We start from the raw sequence: 16,312 nt of genomic DNA, 5'->3' as shown, positions 1-16,312 counted from the left end.
CTTGCATGGATGAAAAATGAGAGTGGTGCTTAGAGATAAAAATTCTACTTGGGAAGAAATGATAAGTGAAGTCCCACAGGATTCAGTACTGGCTCCAATAATGTTTGCTATATATGTAAATGATATGGAAGAAGGTGTAGAATGATATATGAACTTCTTTACAGATGATGCAAAACTACTAAAGAAAGTACGGTAAAAGATCAAGAATCGCTACAGAGATATCTGAACAAGGTCTTGGAATGGAGTCAGAAGTGGGAAGTGGACATCAACATTAAGAAATGTAGTATAATGGAATTTGGAAAAAGTAAAAAAAGAATATCAGGACAATATGAAATTGGTGAAAAGGAAATAAAGAAAGTTGGTTCCAAAAACTACCTAGGAGTATCAGCGACACTATGTTTCTCATTACTATATACATACATATACCAAGGCATTTTCCACCTTAGAAGGGAGGTAGCTACTAAAAAGTACTACAGTATTAAAAAGAATATAAGGAAAATTGAGAGAATCCTGAGAGCAACTATGAAGATGGCCCCAACACTATTAAAAATGTCACATGAAGATTGTCAAAACTAGAACTACTGACTCTGGAACAAAGAAGAGAAAGAAGTGACTTGTTGACCATCTACAGAATTATGAAAGTAGAAGTCCTTGATAGAGATGACTTACTAAATTGTGATAAGAGAAACACAAGAGGGCATGGAAAAAAACTCAAAAAGAACAGTTGTAGGAAATATATGAAAAAAGAGGCTTTCCCCAAAGAGTGGTGGATGTATGGAACATACTAGATGAAACAATAGTGTGTGCAAAAACAATACAAGAATTTAAGAGCAAATTAGATATGGCGAGATACAGACATGACACCACGAGCGTAGCTCCCCTTCCTGTACAACTGGGTAAATACACACTTGGATGAAGAAATGGTAAAGAAAATATGAGTCACACTGGTAAGGCCAAAACTGGAGTATGCAGCAACACTAAGGTCACCCAGTACCAAAAAGAATCTAAGTAAAATTGAGAGAATCCACAGAGCAACTACAAAGATGCCCCCAACACTATCTAAACTGTCATATGAAGCGAGATTGTCAAAATTAGAATTGCCAACTCTGGAATGAAGGAGAGAAAGAGGTGAATTGTTGGCTATCTACAGAATCATGAGAGGTATGGAAGTGCTTGATAGAGAAGACTTACTAAATTGGGATAAGAGCAATACAAGGGGACAAGGAAGCTCAAAAAGGACTGTTATAGAAGAGACCTGAAAAAGAACAGCTTTTCCCACAGAGTGTTTGGGGTATGGAACAAACTAGACAAAACAATAGTGTGTGCAAAAACCATACACGAATTTAAGAGAAAATCAGATATGGCAAGATGCAGAGATGGGACACAATCTATAGAATCATGAGAGGTATGGAAGTCCTTGATAGAGAAGACTTGCTAAATTGGGATACGAGAAAAACAAGAGGACATATTCATTTCTTTGGTTGATGTACATTTGCCACTTTCCAGGTTATCTTTCTTCCATCTTTTCCAAGCTTTATCTCTTCTACCTTTTGCCTCACTGCATCTTCTGTTGAACCAGTACTTATTACACACCTCTTCCTGTTTCTGTCTTAGTACATATGTAACTATGCCTTCATTATAAAATTCCATCAAAATCATCCATTTCTCTTCCACTTGGTCTCCTCATTGTAGAATTTTTCCCAATTTCCGTTCATTACTGTTCTCCAGCTTGACATCTCCTCCTTTACTATTGTCCACATGTATCTTTCCTTCAAAAAGTCTTTAATCCCTTCTAATAGTTTGCCTCTAAGTCTTCCATCATGCTCCATTTTCCACATAAGTCAACTGTGAGGTATTTTATCAAACGCCTTCTCTAGGTCCAGGTACATGCAGTCCACCCAGCCCTCTTGCTCTTGCAGCACGTCAATTGCTTTCAAGTAAAAGCTTAAAATGTTCAACACACATGACCTTCCAGACCTGAAGTCAAACTGACTGCCTGTCAGAAAGTTCATCTTTTCAAGATATTTGGTCCATCGATCTTTCACAACCCTTTCACATAATTTCACTATTGTGCTGGCTAGTGGTACTGGCCTGTAATTTAGTGGTGTTTCCTTGCTACCTTTGTGAAATGGCACTGGATTTGCCCTTTTCCAATGAAGAGGCAAAATGCCATTTTTTTATGAATATGTCATTAGACTCACAGTCTAATGACATATTCATAAAAAAATGGTATTTTGCCTCTTCATTGGAAAAGGGCAAATCCAGTGCCATTTCACAAATCTGCTAGTTGTTCCCTACATTCTTTAAATATCCAGTTTGAGATCCCATCAGATCCTGAGGCTTTTGTCACATCCAATGATCCCAGGAGATTGAGCACTTCCCTCACGTCTATATTTATATCTGTTAAACCTGGTTTTTTGCTCCCCTTGTTTTTCTCAAAAAAGTTGTGCTCTGTTGTGAAGAATGATTGGAAACCTTCATTCATTATTTCTGCTTGAGCTGAGTTCTCTTTAAAGACCTCACCATCCATTATCTTGTTGATTTCTTCCCAGTGTTTCAATTTACCACTTAGGAACCTGTAAAACTGTTTGGGTCCATCTTTGCATTTTTCTACTACACCTCTTCCTAAACTGTTTTATTCCTCCCTGCAAATTCTGGTAGTCATTCCTAGCTTGTTTGTAAGCTTCTTTTGTTTTATTGCTTCTTTTCTTTCTCCATTTTCCCAAGCCTCATCCCTGGCCTTTTATGCAATCTCACACTTTTTGTTAAACTAATCCTGGTTTTGCTTCTTCCCCTTCTCTAGTCTTTGGCACATATTTGTTCACTCCTAGGTTGTAAATGTTGAGAAAGATTTCCCATTTCCTCCTTATTCCTGTGGTATTCACGAATTCCTCCCAATTTCTTCAAAGAATTTTCTCAACCCTAAGTAGTCTGCTTTCCTAAAACTGAGTCTCCCTTGCCTGTGTGATATATTCCTTGGGTCTGTTTTCTCATCCTCCAGCTGAAATTCTATCGTAACATGGTCACTTTTTCCTATTGGGCAATGGTTGTTCAAGGAGCTGGTGATGTCTGACTCCTCGATTAGTAACAAATCTAATCTTGTGGGAGTGCCATCTCCTCTTACCTGGGTCACTTCCTTTACCCAATGGGTGTCAGTGTTCTCCACTGCTATACTCAGCATTGTATTTCCCCAGGAATCTGCTTTGCCGCCTGTTTCCCATTCCTCCCAGTTGATGTCACCACAATTAAAATCTCCAATAAGGACTATGTTACTACTTTGTTCAATATTTTTCTTAAGGAAGAGAGTTGTATCCTTTAACATTTCCCTTGTTACTGGTGAGCTGGTACTGCGCATGAGGGCAAGATGCGCATGTCTCCTTGTTACATCCACATCAATAACATTCCACTTCTGTCCTGCTGCCTGGGAATTGCACCATATACCATAAAGTGCAAAGCCTACCAAAAGGATTACAAAGGAGGAGCATGCCAATAGGAGACCTTTTGGTCCATAATTAGGTCAGATGCGAAGTGATGATAAATAAAAAATAATAATATAAATAATAAAATAACTAGGTAAAGTTAAGTGATAAACAGGTAAATAGTAAATAACAATGAATGGACAGATAGATAATAATAAATTATAACCAAATAAATAATAATAAACAGACAAATAATAACAAACAAATAAACAGGCATTACAGCATCTTGCTTAGGTGTTTCTAAATGAATATTAAACCTTCCAACAGAACTACATTGCACTGCCTCTGCAGGAAGTTTATTCCATTCATTAACTACACAGTTGGCGAAGTTGTTTCTACCCACTTCCAAATTAAATCTATTTTCTGACAGTTTGAGACCATTATTTCTTGTCTGATTCTCATTCAGTGTGAAAATGTTGTCACTTTTGATGTCAATTCCCTTTAGAATCTTAAAGACCTGTATCAAGTCTATGCTTTTTTTCTAAGGAAATTATATTCATATGTTTTAGCTGATTTTCGTATGTTTCATTTTTTATATTTGAAATTAGTTTTGTGGCTCGCCATTGTACTTTTTCCAACATGCCAATGTCTTTAATGAGATTCAGTGACTGTACAGAAAAAGCATATTCCAAATGTGGATAAACTAACGATTTATATAGCTTGTTAAAACAAGAGATGTACTTTTGAAGTCAAAAGATCATGCAATCAGTCCTAGAATCTTATTTGCTCTCTCTGAGGCTGAAATACACTTGTTAGATGATTTGAGATCATTACTGATAATTACGCTGAGATTCTTTTTACTATCCACTTTTGTTAACGAATTTCCATATAAATTGTAATCATACTTCCTGTTATCTTTATCTATGTGGATAACCTTGCATTTACTTGTGCTAAATTTCATTATCCACTTTTCAGACCATTGCAGTAATATATCTAAATCTTCTTGAATATCTAATTGGTTTAAGTGATCATTTGCCATTCTGCACAGTTCTGTATCACCAACAAATTTGGAGACAATAGAAGTGGCCCATGAACAGAACCATGAGGAACTCCACTCGTAATTTTTTTCCATCTAGAAATTTTGCCATTTAGAACAACTCTGTTTTTAGATTGTTTAACCTATTTAATAGGCTACCACTTTTTCTGTATGAAGCTAATTTAGTAAGTAGTCTTTCATGGGGGACAGTATCAAAAGCTTTTGCAAAGTCTAGATATATTAAATATATATTGTTTCTTTTGTCATAACTCTAGATAACTGTGTTGTAGAATTCAAGTAAGTTAGTCACACAAGAACGTTTCCGTCTGAATACATGCTGGCCATTGTTTATCAAACAGTTACTTTCTAAATGGTGTTCAATAGCACCTCTGATGATAGTTTCCATAATAATTTCCTACAATTAAAGTCAAGCTTATGCCTGTAGTCATTTGGTTTCTTTTTGACACTTTTTTGAATATGGGAGTAACATTAGCTAGGTTCCATTCTCTTGGGACATCTCCAGATATGATGGATTTCTTAAAAATAATTTCTAATGGAACAAAATAAATTTTCATTTCCTTTAAGATTCTTGGATGCCAACCGTCAGGCCCTGGTGTTTTTATTAACTGAGTTTTTCTATGCACTTTTTTTTTTTTTTTTTTTTATCTATTGTTATAGTTACCATAGTAAGTCACCCTAGACTTTTCCCAGTTTTCAGTTCACTTTCAGGTGTTTCGTTTACGAATACTGAACTAAAATACTAGTTTAAATTATCACATATTCCTTCATTTGAATATTCAAGATGACCGTCTGCACCCTACGCATACTTAGATCACGCCCAAACAATTGGCACCACCTCGCGTCCATTACCTGAAAAGAAAGAAGAAACAGAATTAGTACATTGGAGGAATATACACACAGACTGATATATAATTATGCAAATGTGATTAGTTCTTACGGATGTGTTGACAAAAAAATTATAATTTTTTTCGAGCGGGATTAGTTGATCAGTACCAAGACAAAAGAAAATTAATAATAAAACTAGGAAATACTGATTCCTTCACTCACAAAAATGTAAACAAAATGGCTACCGTCAACAGAACCACTGCAGAGACGTCATGCATACTGTAACGAGTGAAAGAGAGAGCGAAAGAGATCCCTTCACATTAATTATCTCTTCCCTCTCCCTCTTCAGCTTCTTACCCCTCTCCCCCACTCTCGAGAGCCTTCTCCACGACCTTTAATAACAACAACCTTCCCCACATAGCAACTCCATCCCCGCAAATCCTATTTCCACCCCTTCTGCTATCTAAAACTCGGAACTCTCTAATATCGGCAGGTAAACGTTTCGAAATCCCAAAACTGGAAATTTCCGGGTTTTAGATTAGCAACAGACGTCTTAGGCCTACGGCCGCCCAAGAGGCCAGCAGGGGGACGATTCCCCTCCACTCCCACGGGCTCATTGATCCATTTACTCCCTTCAGAGGGATCCTCTTTACGTGGTCCTACTCCTCCCAACTCCCGAATCCGACTCCCATTTGCTGAAATCAGGTTCAGGGAGTGTCGAAAAACGATCATCCTTGTAGCCATGTCGCGGATGAAGACCCTCCACCCAGATGTTAGGAAAGAGAGAGAGAGAGAGAGAGAGAGCGTGTGTGTGTGTGTGTGTGTGTGTGTGTGTGTGTGTGTGTGTGTGTGTGTGTGTGTGTGCGTGTGTGTGTGTGTGTGTGTGTGTGTGTGTGTGTGTGTGTGTGTGTGTGTGTGTGTGTGTGTACTTACCTAGTTGTATTTCACGGGACGAGAGCTATGCTCGTAGTAACCCGTTTTCGTATCTTTCCGCATCCAATATATTCTTAAAATCGTGTATAATTTTGGCATTCACTGTTTCTCCGTTCAGTTTGTTCCAGACATCAATCACTATGTGGAAAGCTGTTATTTTTCAGGTCTCTTCTATAAGTGTCCTTCTTTAGTTTCTTTTCGTGTCCTCTTGTTTCTCTTCTGTCCCACTTTAATAAGTCATCCCTATCGAGGATTCCCATCCCTTTCATAATTCTGTAAATGGTCAGTAAATCACCTCTTTCTCTTCTCTGTTCCAGTGTTGACATGTAGTTTCTCCAATCTTTGTTCGTATGTCAGATTTGCCAGTGTAGGTACCATTTTTGTCGCTGCTCTTTGGATTCTTTCTAATATTCTTATGTTCTTCTTTGTGCTGGGTGCCCACAATGTTGCGGCATCTTCTAGTTTTAGGTCTTATCAGTGTGTGTGTGTGTGTGTGTGTGTGTGTGTGTGTGTGTGTGTGTGTGTGTGTGTGTGTGTGTGTGTGTGTGTGCGTGTGTGTGTATGTGCGTGCGTGTTTGTGTTTGTGCGGGAATGAAAAACAGGACAATAAACACTGTCGCCAATCATAAACGTTATCCAGACACAAAATGCTTGTGGGCGCGTTGTTTTTGTTTTCTACAAAGGCATGCGCGCACGCACGCAATAATCACACGTGCATGCCTATTATTCCACACACACGTACATGTAAAACATATACACGGATACATACCCAAATATACGTCATTCCATGTCTCCCCAAACGAGCTAAATCCAGAGCTTTCGAGAGACCAAATATAAACGTCACACAAGAAACAGAATGTCATTAATTCAACTGAGTCCTACGAATCACGAGTTACCCATCACGAATCACAATCATACTGTGAAACCAGCTAGGTGGAGCCACGTAAAAGTTTGCAGGAGTGACGTGGCAGTTGTCCTACTCATGGCGGAAGTCGGGGAAGGCTTCTGTTCAGCAGTGGACTTAAGAGTGGATGTTGACTAACTGATACGGTAGTAAGCAACACAAAATGATTAGCTAAAATGCTACAGGTACCTAATGTATGGTTGACCCAAAGCCTCGTAGGTTAGGTAAAGTCTGTCTACAACACATAGTCGTCTTCTTTACCACAGCTGTCGGGTCGTCTACTTTTTGTTCCACCTTTCCCCCACCTTCCGCAATTCATCATCTCATTTCCTCTGAACTTTTCTATTTCTTCTCCACTCCCATGCCAGCAATCAATATTCCGTCCTCCTCATCTTCTTCCTCCCCCCCCTTCAACCACCTCTTCCTCCTATCCTCGACCGAAATCTACATCTGCTCTCCCACAAACACCTAAATTTCTTATTCGTATTATTCATGGGTTTGCTGCCATTTTTTTTTTTTTTTTTGTGCGTGTTTCTTCTTTTTCCACTTTTTTTATCATCATCCACTTAGGGTCGTCTCACTACCATCCACTATTCCATTTCTATCTCCCCTCCTCCTTTGCCCATAAAAATATAAATCAACTTCACATTCTCATTCACGATAACAACATTGATATCAATACTCCATGCACGGCAGAGGGAGAGAGAGCGAGAGAAGGATGCCACCACTGTATCTCTCTTCCTCGACCTCGTCCTACACAAGTACTCCATCTGCTGCCTATATAGGTAACAACAGGGCTTGAGACATATCAACATCCGAGAGAGAGAGAGAGAGAGAGAGAGAGAGGGGGGGGAGGGGGGGAGAGAAAGAAGGCTCTACTAACTCAAATTAGACTGACGCCAAGTCAAGGTGAGTTTGCGAGTAATACAACTTGAAGTCTGGGCACACCAACCATTACCTAAACGTGTTCACAATAGGACAAAGTACTGTGGTGTAATCAGACACACACACACTCAAGAGGGCATAGTCGCAAACTAAAAATAAATAAATAAAAATAAAAAAGGGCGTAATCATAAAAAAAAAGATACATCTCTCAAAGACATCAAGGAATGCAGTTTTCCGTTCCCCTGCTGAGCCGAGGAATGGCGAATGGATCTGGTGCAAGCAAAATCCATAAATGCATTAAAGGCAAAATATGGTAAATGGAGCTGAAGAGACGGGATCTCACGTGTCCTCTGGTCCGTATATCACAACTGGATAAACACACACACACACATACACACACACACACATGAGCATTAAAGTACAAAGGCTGCTGAATTTTCATATATATATATATATATATATATATATATATGCAAAGTAGACCACTTGGTAAAAAGTAACTTACGGTCTTGTTGCATTGAAGATGTAAAATACGAAAGCGCTCTGCTTCGTTTGTTTCTTTTTTCCAAGTGGTCTACTTTGCATAGGTGAACACATGTTCCCGTGTTCTTATTACATATATATATATATATATATATATATATATATATATATATATATATATATATATATATATATATATATATATTTACTGTATATATATATATATATATATATATATTCCCAAGCAGGCAACTGCTCACGCACCTCGCTCGATAGGAAGACCCCTTCTTCTTCTTCTTCTTCTTCCCCCTTCCCTTCCTCTCTCAACACCTATCACCTCCAACATAACCCATCACTCACCTTTCAATTTCTTGTTTCACAGAATGATTCTCGTTCCTCCCAAGTGCAGTTCGCTAAAACACATTTCGCCAAACATTCGCAAATTGTTTTGCCAAATGTCCTAACCTGACTTGACATAACGTAACCTCACCCTGGAGATGGGCGAAATGTTTAAGAAAATTTGGCGAAATAGGAAGTCACCCTTTCAAAATACTTATCCAAACAACTTCCCGACTTTGATGTACCGGCTCTTCTACCCTACCCCACACTTAAGAATATAAAAATGAAGGAGACTGTCAGAGACCATACGGCCTACACTAGGGAGTTCCATGTCCTTTCCTTTTTGTTTCAGCTGTTGATGACGAGGAGCTAGGAGGGGTGGGAAGCAATGGGTGATGGATGGGGGTGGAATGGGTGGGTGGAATGGCTGGCTAAATCCCTTAAATGGTGGAAGACGCCCTTGATAAACACAGTGAACAACTCTTTGGTAGCATCGGACCGGTGACAACCCCAGCAACCCTTCAAAAATTCTCTACTCAGATTTTTCTTCCTTTCCCTCCTACACAAACGACCACTCATCCCACCTGAAGCTTGTAAAACCTCAATTCGGCACTCCAGTCTACCCCCACCTCCACTCAATCCTCCCACCCTTTGGTAATCTTCAGTCTCCTCCATTCAACCAAGCCCATACTAACCCATAACAACCCCGGCTCTTTTACTTCACTCACCCAAGGCCCACAACCTCACCCACCCAGTTCAGGACCACCTAAATCCCCCGTCCCCCAGTCTTCTTCCAACAATCCAACTTACCCTTCCATTGTGCAAAGTTACACTCTTGTTCTGTTTGTCATTATCCTGTTTGTTGCGTTTGGATCCTCCGTTTGGGGGTTTGGTGCCAAGTGCCTCTATTGTCTCTGCCTGGCGCTGGCACTGGCACTGCTGCAGTGCCGCTTTTGCTGGATGGCGATGGTGAGGAGGCCAGCGACCACCTTTCCTCACTTTGGTTTTTAACTTCCTTTGACAAAAGGAACGACACGCAAGGGACTTCACGTACACGCACACGCGTTCTCATATAAACTGTACAACTACCGTTTATGTAAAATTTCTTCCTTCGTAAATGATATTACGTATATATTTAAACACACACACACACACACACACACACACACACACACACACACAACACACACACACACACAAGCACGCACGCACTTGGATTTCCCCCAAGTAAGAAGGTCGCCAACCTAGCCATTACCGGCAGGTTCAACCATCCAAAAGCAGGAGGAAGAGGAAGTTGAGAAAGAAGAGGAGGAAGAGGAAGACGAGGAGTTGGAGGCTAAGGCAGAGAACGAGAAGGAGGAGGAGGAGGACGATGTGGTGCACGAGGTTGAGGCGGAGGAGGCGGAAACTGAGGCGGAAGTAGAGGAGGAGGCGGAGGGGGAGGAGCAAAAGGAGGCTTGAATAGCGAACACCCTCGTCGGTGAACAGAGAAAAGGGGTTTGAACAGAAACTATTCGATTTATGCACAAGAGCAAGGTGGGCTCAGCTCCCCCCTCTTCCCTACCGCCCCCGGCCTGGGCAAGGGGGTCCGCCAACCCACAACCCCCCCGGGGGGTGGGGGGGTGGACATAGGGAATGGAACGGGGCACTGGAGAGTTGTCTGGAAGGAAGAAAACAACGATGGAAACGAAGGAGTACAAGGATGAAATGAAGGATGGGAGGAAGGACGAAAAGAATGACGGGCAGAAAGATGGACGGAAGGAAGGAAAACAAGGGTTAAATGAAGGATGGGAGAAATGGAAGGAGGAAGGATGGACGGAAAGATAATGATGGAAGTAAAACATGGGCGAAATGAGGAATGGGAGGGAGGGAAGAAGGAAGGAAGGAAGGGTGGAAGCAATCCTGGGGGAGTCTTCAGTATGCTGGGGGAGGATGGGATAAAGGAGAGATCCTGGTCCGTTTGGGGAGATAAAAGATAATTCATCAGGGAGAAGAGGTGCACTGGTGGGAACGAGTTGGCTCCGGAAGGGATACGGGAGAGGGGGGATGGGGGAAGAGAACAGATGGGGGAGAGAACGAGTAGAGAGATGGCTCACGTGTGTGTGTGTGTGTGTGTGTGTGTGTGTGTGTGTGTGTGTGTGTGTGTGTGTGTGTGTGTGTGTGTGTGTGTGTGTGTGTGTGTGTGTGTGTGTGTGTGTGCACGCGTGGTGACATCACTACCTATAGATCGGCCCATACGAGTTAAGCTCTCATCCGGGAGTGACACATGCTGGTCATGGGTCCAACACGTAGATCACAGATACGCACGCGCGCGCACACACACACATACACATACACACACACACACACGCATATCTTTGACCGGTGGACGCACAGGCGAGACCCTACGAGCGTAGTTGTATTCCTGGATGTTACAATTAAGTAATATACACACATACAAACGTATACGGTGCAAGCATACATTCACGTATGCGCACACACTTGTAGAGACTTGTGGGCACAGACTTTGCATTTATTTGTTTTTATTTATTTATTCTTATTTATTTCATTTTTTTGTTTTTTTGTTTTTTGATGGACGAGCCTCATCAACCTGTTATAAATTTATGGTTGATTCCCCTCCATAAATCCACGTCACAAGGATGCTGCTACGGAGGAGAGGGAGGAGTGGACGGAGGAGGAGGACGAGGAGGAGGAGGAGAAGGTGGAGAAGAAGAAGGAGGAAGAGGAGGAGGAGCTGCAGGATGTGAAGGTGGAGAAGGAGGAAAAGGTGGAGGAAAAGGACGAGAAGGTGGATGGAAAGGAGGAGAAGGAAAAGAAAGAGGATGAGGAGAACAATGTTAAGGGGACAAGACGAGGTACGCTGTGGCCACCCGCTGGCCTGACCTTATTTGACCTGACCTGAAGGGCGCAGATCTGTCCACTTCTCCGCCCGTACTCCTTCCCGTCAATTCTGTCCAACTGACTCGCGGAAGGAAGAGGAAGAGGAAGAGGAGGAACGGTAGGAGGGAGAAAGGGGAATAGGAGAAGAGGAAGAGAAGGAGGAGAAGAGGAAGAAGAGGAAGGAGAGGAAGAAGAGGCAGAACCAGAAGAAAAATAAAAATAAAAAAAAACGAGAGGAAGAAAAGAAGAAGAGTAGTAAAGGAAACACAAAAATAAATAAAAAACATAAGATGCTGCAACTGTAGGGCTTCCGATAGCGCCCTGCAATCAATAGTACAAGGTGCAGTGGAGCTTCAGCCGACCTGGCACCCAGGAACAGTGCCGTGACTAGCACTGGCACTGGCACCCTCCCTTACGCATCCTACTGGGCCGAGCGGGCGGCGTGCGGGCGGCGGGCGGACGGGCACGCCCTTTCCCGGTACGTTTGGTCCACGCGAGAATATGGCCGTTGAAGACAACACTACCGCTAACATCGCGTGGACACATCGCCATTTCCGATCACTATTGCCATATATGGCGGAAGACTGAAAGGGAGACGCAATATTCCTTCCTAATCTAACTCATGCTAAGTTATTTTAACCACGGTCCCTAGAAACTCTCAAAGAACAGCAACCCATGTTTAATTAAAGTACCTCTCCGTCTTTCTTAACAGGACCTGAGGGATCTAAAGGAACTGAAAGGAGAGCCTTCAGAAGATTGTAAGCTCTGCAACAAACATCCCTGGCCATTGGTTAGCTGTTGTGGTCTTTGCACACACACACACACACACACACACACACACACACACACACAGAGAGAGAGAGAGAGAGAGAGAGAGAGAGAGAGAGAGAGAGAGAGAGAGAGAGAGAGAGAGAGAGAGAGAGAGAGAGAGAGAGGGGGGGGGTTTGTTTTAATAAATGAACGAGAGAGAGACATTTGCTGTGATTGAAAGAATAAACCTATCCATGTGTACTTGCCACCGCGACGGACTCGAGTCTGTACGAGGAACTTTCTTCCCCGGCTGTGCTAGCTCTCGGCCTTCTTACCGCAACAATCCTTAACCTTCTTTCTTAGTGTGTTTACCTCTGAAAGGCCTCGCAGAATTTTCCCGTACTCCCTTATTTATATATATATATATATATATATATATATATATATATATATATATATATATATATATATATATATATATATATATATATATATATATATACAGTATATTGCTGGTAGGGTGTGAGACTTGGTAACTGGCGAAGGCGAGGGAGACAAAACTAAGGACTGCACAAAAGAGAATGGAGAGATCAATGATGGGAATAACACTGACAGACCGAAAGAGAGCAAGTTGGGTGAGAGAGCAGATTAGAGTGAAAGGTATTGTGGAGGCTGTGAAAGAGAGGAAGTGATATTGTGCAGGTAAATTAGTACGAACGACTGATGAGCGATGGAGCAAGTGTGGTACTGAGTGGACACCGCAAGATGGGAAGCATAGAAGAGAGAGACCAGACAGAAGGTGGAGAGACGATAGAGAAGTTTGCAGGAGTGACGTGGCAGATGTTGGCGCAGTCATGTGAATAATGAAATACTATGAAAGAGGCCTTTGTTCAGCAGTGGACTCAGGATGGCTGATTTTATTGATATATAAATCGGTGCTCCTTTCCGTACCGTACACTGTGAAATGTTCTTTCATGATTAACCTAACCAACCTAATGTAATCTAACCTTACCATCTTAACTTAACCTGACTTAACCTAACGCACATAGATGCGACATTATTCATATGTTTTTATCATTCTGTAGTATAAATTTCTTAGAGTGGAGGTAGACTGCGAGACAATGTGCAAATGACCTGATAGACCACACACTAATGTGCAAATAACCTGGTTGACCGCACGCCAATGAACATAAGAACATAAGAACGAAGAAGACTGCAAGAGACCATAAGGCCTACACTAGGTAGTTCCATGTCTATTACCACCTGTCACTCCCATCCAAAAAGCTGTAAAACAGTTTCTTAAAACAACTTACAGTTTCAGCGCTCACTACATGATTACTAAATCTATTTTGTTCGTTGACCACCCTATTAGTAAACCAGTTCTTGTCTATTTCCTTCTTAAATCTAAATTTGTCCAGTTTAAATCCATTACTGCGTGTCCTGCCCTGTTGTCTTAATATGATGACCACGTTCGCGTCACCCTTGTTAAAGTCTTTGATCCACTTAAATACCTTTATTTGATCACCCCGCACTCTGCGTCTTTCCAGAGAGTGTAAGGCTAAGGTGGACCGCACGCTAATGTGTACATGACCTGGTAGACCGCGCTTTAAAGTAGCACCAAAATGACAATCTAAAAAAGAAATATGGACGTTTATATACAAGTTTAGCTGACAAACACGATTTTCCTAGGAGGAAGCTTTTTGTCGAGCCCTGCTGTAAAGGTGCCATGTTTTGTTGTAATGCTTCTGACCCAGGTAGTTGGCGGGAGGATGGGATGCCCCTTCATGTACAAGGAGATAAGCTAACAGAGAAGCAAATGGGTGTGAGATGGGTGAAGGGTGGATGTAGGCTTTGGATGACCACCCCCCTTGTAAGGGGAGAAGAGGCCTTTTGATATATGCATGCATGGGAATGAAAAAAAAAGACAAAATATGTCATGAAAATATCAATAACCTGTTTCTCCACCTCCCCTCCCCTAAATGTGCATAGGCTACACCGTAGGAACGTGTTCTGTGGGGGAAAATAATCGATATCTACGTCCCCAACACGCACGCACGCACACACACACACACACACACAGTGAGAGAGAGAGAGAGAGAGAGAGAGAGAGAGAGAGAGAGAGAGAGAGAGAGAGAGAGAGAGAGGGGGGGGGCTCCTTCTATCGCAAACTTCCTTTCTTGGCGCTAAAGCCAATGTAAACAACCCCCCCCCCACTCACCCAACCCCTCTTCAAGCGGGTCCTACACGATCAATATAATATTCCGCATTGTGCAATATTATTGACGGTGTAGGAATGGTATTGAAGAGGCACACGTGTTTGGCCTATACATTTGATGTCTTCAATATACTGTGTCATTCTTCATTACCAACCTTGCACCGTTATCAACATTGTACAATATGGAATATTGCGCAATAATATTGATCACGTAGGGGCCACTCAAATATTGGGGTCAGCACTATCTGGGGTATGTATTCTCTAAAAGGATATTTCGGAGGCCCGTATCTCCCCCAAACACAAGGTTCTTAATCCACATAGTGCACCTTTTAGGGCTCTGCAAATCAGTTTCAGAATACGACCGCGCGTTGCCTCTCTTCCTGTGCTCGCAAGCCTGGTGAGCATAACTATAACCCAAGGAAGGCCTGAGCTCTGGAAGAACAAGAAAGAAGGAGAGGAAATGGCGGAAGAGAGAGAAGGGAAAGGGAAGAGGCAGGGTAAAGGCAAGGGAGATACGAGAAGATGGGAAAGGAGAAGACAAGGAGGGAGAGGATCGGGGAGGGGAGTTGTCGAGAGTAGAGGACGGGAGGGGAGAGGAGGAGGGGAAGGGAGGGAAAAGGAGAGGGAAGGAGACACAGGAATAAGAATGGGGAAAGGTGGGAACGGAATGGGGACTGGAAGAAATAGTGCCTTTTGAAGGGTTCGGAATAAAAGGGAGAGAAGAAAAGGGTGATGTGGAAGTAAGACATAAAAATAAAAAGGCAGGTGGTCGTCTGCCTGGTACTTAAATCCCATGGCGGCGTTTACACTCTTCCGACACCGTGTCCTTCTGGCTGGAAGGGTGGCAGACTGACAAGGAGTACTGGCAGACAATAAGGAAGGCAAAGAGGCACGCAAACGCTCGGGCGGGCACACAAGACAAATAGGCAGGCTGGCAGGCAGGCAGGTATGCAGGCATGACGTGTAGGAAGGCAAATAGACAGACAGATAGGCTGGCAGACGTGCGGGTAGGCAGGCAGGCTGCCAGGCAGACAAGACCCATAAGAAGATAGGCAGTTATGCCAACGCCATTCTCCCTATCCCAAAGTGTGTCATCATTCTGACCTCCTTTGGTCCCCAACCCCTCCCTCCCTCCCTCCCCCTCCTCCTCCTCCTTCCACTACCCTTTCTCTCGCCCCCCCCCCCATTAACATGTGCCTGCCTTCCCATCGTGAGGCACTACATTCCGTCCCGTGTTGAAGGGGTTGTGAAGGGCCGACGGGTGCCCATTTCTACCACACCCTACACGAAATTAATCCCCAAAACCATCCGCCCCCCTCCTCCCTCCACAACTTCCTCCCTCCCTCACCCACCCACCCACCCGAAGAAGTCCCAATTTCCTATGACTTCAATACAAACAACCGTAATGTATGTAATCCAGTAAACAAAGCATACAAGTGTAACTTTATACATTTGTAGCGCGCACACCCTGCACCTTACATTATACACACGCGCGAACACACACGTATGCAAATACGCACATGCGCACACGCGAATACAAACACATACACGCAAACACACATACAAGAACAAGTTGGAGGTCTATGTGTGTGTGTACAAGGTCGTAACATTTACCCAGAGAC

General features: G+C 42.6%; 1 protein-coding gene across 5 annotated transcripts in view; it reads right to left on the bottom strand.

The window, feature by feature from the left end:
- LOC143035187 (uncharacterized) overlaps window positions 1-16,312 on the bottom strand; it is a 475,073-nt gene that overhangs the window by 14,890 nt on the left and 443,871 nt on the right. The window lies entirely within an intron of this gene.

The sequence above is a fragment of the Oratosquilla oratoria genome, chromosome 18, assembly GCF_046742065.1.
Source record: "Oratosquilla oratoria isolate Oo_2021 chromosome 18, ASM4674206v1, whole genome shotgun sequence".
NCBI classification, from domain to species: Eukaryota; Metazoa; Arthropoda; class Malacostraca; order Stomatopoda; family Squillidae; genus Oratosquilla; species Oratosquilla oratoria.
The sequence above is the reverse complement of the archived record's forward strand: the minus strand, read 5'-3'. Positions and strand labels throughout refer to the sequence as shown.